General features: G+C 34.4%; 1 long non-coding RNA gene across 1 annotated transcript; it reads right to left on the bottom strand.

Annotated features, from left to right (window-relative positions):
* Nucleotides 1-207: 207 nt before the first annotated feature.
* Nucleotides 208-4,999, bottom strand: LOC140257088 (uncharacterized). The gene is made up of 3 exons (XR_011904951.1): nucleotides 4,870-4,999; nucleotides 3,544-3,680; nucleotides 208-367 (listed from the first exon to the last, which is right to left on the bottom strand). It is a non-coding gene; the product is annotated as an uncharacterized lncRNA (long non-coding RNA).
* Between the last annotated feature and the right edge of the window lie 258 nt (nucleotides 5,000-5,257).

Raw genomic sequence — 5,257 nt, 5'->3', positions numbered from 1 at the left:
CCCAAAATACAGTGGTACTGAATCCCACACAAAAATACTAGTTTTAGTGTTTTGGTTTTTTAAAACTTACATTTTTAATTTATTTTTTTAGCAAGAAATATTTTAAGATGATGTAAGTGTAGGTGGCAGCAAAAGTTGCTCCAAACCCAAGAAAAACAGCAGTCACAATCTAGAAATAAAGAAGGAATCACTTACTCCACTCCAACGATCAAGTACCACCAAAAGCTCCAAAGGAGATGACCTTGAAGTAGAAATTTTCCCCCTGCAGCCACTGTATGAGGCTAGGAGCAATTGCTTCCACCTGTGTTCCCAAAGCTGGCTCCACCCCTTCAACAGGTGTTCCATCAGTGTTCATTTCAGCTGTGACCTAATAATGCCCATAGAGATGAAGAGGTAAATTATACAGGAAACCATGTGTGCACTAACAAGTACAGACAAGTTTAGATGGCACCATTTCACAGTATTTTGTTGCAATTCTACCTTTAATCTCAGACATATAATTGTTTTGAAGATTTTATGAATAGCATTAATTAAACTACATGATGCAACAATTTCAAAGCCTACTTATAAAAACTTCCTCCAATGCACAAAAATAATTTGGAAAAAGCATAATGCAAACATCAGCATAAGTGACTATTAACATTACCACCAAATAACATAGTTTCCCTTGGAAGATGCTGTTACAGTAAGCGTACTTCATAAATAATGTACCATGAGAAATCTAGTGTGACTTGATTTAAATTCTAAGACTCATTTATTATTGACAAGATCTGAGAGGGGAAAAAAAAATTACTTGAAACTGCATGTGGGTATAGATGTAAAATCTATTTTAGATATTCATGTGACACTGTTTATTTCACATATAAAGACAAAGCAAAAAACAAAACAAAAACCTGTACTGTCTTACATCCAGGAACTGTTCAGTACTCACAATTTTAAGAGTAAAGTGTCAGATATCTATCAGAATATATCAAAGGCACAACTTGAGCTGTCTTTAGTTTTAATGCTTCTATGAACAAATTGCAATTATAAGACATGTTACCTATATCTTAAAATTCTGATTTAATTTTCACTTCATTGTATTTGATGCCAAAAAAAAGTGAAGACTGAGACTTTTCTAGAACATGAAACACCTGCAAGGTACTTGTCAATTTCACAAGTACACTGCCTGATATTTCTGTTTGATATAGCCACAGCTTGTTGCAAAATTTAACTCCTCCTGTTCATTAGAAAGTAAGATTTAATTTTATTCACCTGTCAAGAAGCACACATTTGAGTCAATTATGTACAGTATGCCAAGTCTGATGATCATTCTTCTCACTACAGCAGAGATGATCAATGTGTTTGAGAATATCTTATTTTAGTATGCTGTAACACTGCAGAAAGTGAAGCAATAACAGCATAGTAGTAAACTCCAAGACTACAGCAAATAAGTATGTGGTCAAATACAGCAGTTGTGGAAACAAAAACAAAGGAAAGAATCTTCTTACCCTTAAAAGGTCTCAGGTACACAGGGGTCTCCACCAAGATACCCTCACCTTCACTGCCAACCCTTAAATGAGGTCTGGGAAGGGGTGAATCCTGAGTCCACCCCTTCTGGTCACTCAGTTTCACTGCACACACCTGAGCTCCCCTGGGCTGGCCCTGCCTTCCCACCAGGTGTTCAATCACTGCTTCAAGCTGTGACTTCGCATTTCCACTACATATGCTAAAGATAGCTAGTTCAATTTAATGTTATAAAGTTGGTGAGCTGCCAGCTATGACCTTACATTGTGCTATTTTGCCTCTTCTTTACTTTCACCCCCCAGGAGATAGATTATGCCTATACTATCTTGCTCCTGATTCTCAGTAACCATCTAGCCAAATCTTTTTTGAAGCAAACTGCCTGTTTAAAATGCAGAAAAAAAAAAATTCATTCAGATATTGCCAAAGCAGAAATACCAAGAATTGGACTCTGTTCCACATTTAAAGCACCTGTTATGTATCTGCATTCAGAATAAATGTTCAGAGACTTTACATCATTACCCATGTATGTCAGACACATACCACTTACCTCATTGTACATTTATATTAAATACACTGGGTCTGGCTATCGAGTCAACATAGAACCAGGCTCATCTAGCATTTGTTCCAGTATTGTATTCAAGACAAAAATGAAAGCAGGTGTTTCAAGGAAAAGTGCTACATATCCTGTATACGAGGTGAGCATGGTGTAATTTGTTCTCTACAGCTCATCTGTGGTATCTATTATCTGTTTTACTATAGAGATGCATGTTATAGAAAATATTTTGCAAGGTGTTTCAAACATCTCTGTACAAATGTTAAGCTGTCTCCCATTCAGTGTTTCTCCTAAGAATCACTGATGTTCTGTTTACTATTGAGTATGAATATTAGAGCTACGTCTAAGGATTAATTAATGTTAATCCCAAGTTATAACAGTGTTACAATATCAGAAAGTAATACCAATTAAATTACATTCATTAGAAAAAAAAGAAAATCTGTACAAAGGAACTTAAAATGAGTCCCAATAAAATTTCTGTTGCTGCTAATGCTGTTTTCACTAAGTTCAGTAATTCCACAGAAAAAAAAGTAGGTAATGTGTAATTACATTCTGTACATCTGTAACCGATGCTCAAAACTGTGGTAGTTTGTTATACTGCATTTTTACTTTCTATGTAATACAATTCAATGGAACAATTGAAATTAAAAATGCATATGCAATCCTTAAGTACTCAAAAGAGAGTCCTAACTAAAACAAATCATGGTGCTGAAAATTTAAAGAGTTGCAATTACAGCGCCTTGGTACTACTTAGATAATCCAAGGTTGTGAAATAGAACCACTGCAATCATTTTTAGACAGGCACAGAAAAACCTAATGAGTATTTTGAGGAGGTAAAATCACGAGCAGCCATTAGGACTTTCATTTTTTAACCCAACAACACATTTTTGAGTTCAGACATTAGTTCTTTCATTTAGGTACCTATGCCTATTATACCTGGAGATTGCTGTTCAGGACTCCTTTAATTTGATTTATACCTTGCCCTCCCATTCCTGCAAGACCTCTGCAGAGTTTCAGAATATCAGCTCACTGATCAATACTACACACCAGCTAGCTTCCTTTCTGAAACTGTCTATTCCCAGTTTCATTCTTCCTGTGCTCCTATTGCAATACAGATCAGGCTGCCAGGGGGCCAGGGTAACTTTGGACTCGAAGAGCAATATACCTTTATTTTCTGAGACATTTTAGCCTTCACAGAAAGCTAGTTTCACAGGCAGGTAAAATAGAAAAGTTAAGTACTATAAACTACCAAAACATTACAGCTGGGATTTAACTGTCAAGATACAAACATCTATGGCTCAGCTAGTCTTCTCAACTGTTTTAAAATCAAAACCAGAAAATACATATTTTCTATGTCATGTATCATATAATCCTGAATTATTTTAGAGTAAGATTAACCACACTGTAGAAGTCCCTACATTTCAGCTGTAAAGGCAGCATAAAAGAATATTTCAAATAACAGTTATTTCTCACACGACACCCACCTCGTGAACATCTTCAGTTGCATGAGATTATCCCAGTTCCAAAAATCCAACTCTTCTTGTGATCCAGCTCAATGGTTTTCACTTTTCAAAGAAAGGCACCAAATCCAGAGCAATTTGAAGACTAAAGCACTTCACAGCTGTACAAAAGAGAAGATTTGTAGATTTGCATATTTCATCAAATGTTGCTTTTTCTTTTGACTGGCATAAAAATATTAACAGTATTTAGGAGGGTTTTTCATTGTTTTTTTGTTTGTTTGTTTCCTGACAGTGACAGACTAATTAATACTGTAAATTTATAAAGCAAGAGTAATAGCAATAGCAGAAAGATAATGTTTTTTAACCAGAAAAACAACAAAAACACAGAAAACACAAGCAAATAGAAAAGCTATTACAAAAACAAACAAACCCAGTACCAATCAGCATTACCCAGACTGAGATATTGTTTGAACATCTAGGAACACAACATATCATCATAAATATCTCAAATGTCTATTACTTCTTTGTGCACAGAATGTGGTGACTAACAGTAAAGACAGAGTACCTGGAAGACCCTTTGTTAAGGAATACTCCAGGTTACTTACAGCTGATATAAGATGATACTCTTTCTTATTTTTCTTTTTTTGAAGCTTTTGCATTAGCATCTCAGTAAGACACACATGAAAACTTATTGCAAAGGAAAGTTTTTTCTTTTTACAGCATTGTCATCAAAATTTACTGGTATATTAAAAGTTCTAATTTGACAATAAGTTTTCTGCCTTTTTTACTGTATGTGATATATTATACAAATTGCATTCATGGAGGATCTAGAAACACAATAATTAACAACTTAAAGATCTTCTAAATGCCAAAGCTATTTCACGTGCTGACCAAGAACATTAAAAAGTCATGAATTATATTGGAGAACATATTCCCCAAGATTAAATTATCCTTGAAGGAAAGATTAAAGCAATTTACAAGCTTCTATCTAGTGCAAAAAAACAGTCATGGAAAAAAAGCCCAAGAAAAAATGATAATGTAAGTAGCCCTGATAAAAATAAGAATGTACTTCAGCATGATAATAAAACAGTTTCTGATATATACTTCCTTCATAGGCTGATACGTAAATTCAATACTAAGGCAAAAGGAGAGCTTTTTTTTTTTTTTTTTTTTTTTTTTTTTTTTTTTTTTTTTAATGCAAGAAACTGGAAACCAAAGTTTGGCTTCTTCAATCTTTTCAAGGAAGGTTTTCACTGACTCCTCATGTTAGGAGCTTATGCCTTGCCAAAAAATACAACAACAAACAAACAAACAAACAACTATAAAAACAAATAGGAGCTGCATGCTTACCCTCCTGTAATAACGATCAAGTTCTCTGGACAAATTCAACAGTAGCAGGTTGAAGCAACTTGTTATTATTGTCAACTAACTGGTCTGTCAATTAGACGAGTAATAACTCATTCAGAAAATACACGAAGTACTAAAAGAGGAAAGCAGCACAGATGTAGGATTGTGTAAGGAACCAAAATTAGACTGTACTTGTTTTCTGCACATATCTCATTATTGTCTTCCTCCAGGTGCTTCTTTTTCTTATTTGACTTTAACAAATCACTTCAGCTTGTTAGTAGATGCTCACATGAATAAAAATCTCTGAGCAATGACAAGTATTTACTGCTATAAATTTTCATGAACTACTTACAAGTGAGTGTTGAGCTATTTCAAAGTTGACCACGAATTA

This window comes from Excalfactoria chinensis, chromosome 11 (assembly GCF_039878825.1).
Source record: "Excalfactoria chinensis isolate bCotChi1 chromosome 11, bCotChi1.hap2, whole genome shotgun sequence".
Classification (NCBI taxonomy): domain Eukaryota; kingdom Metazoa; phylum Chordata; class Aves; order Galliformes; family Phasianidae; genus Excalfactoria; species Excalfactoria chinensis.
Note: the sequence above shows the minus strand (reverse complement) of the source record. Positions and strands in the feature narration are given on the sequence as shown.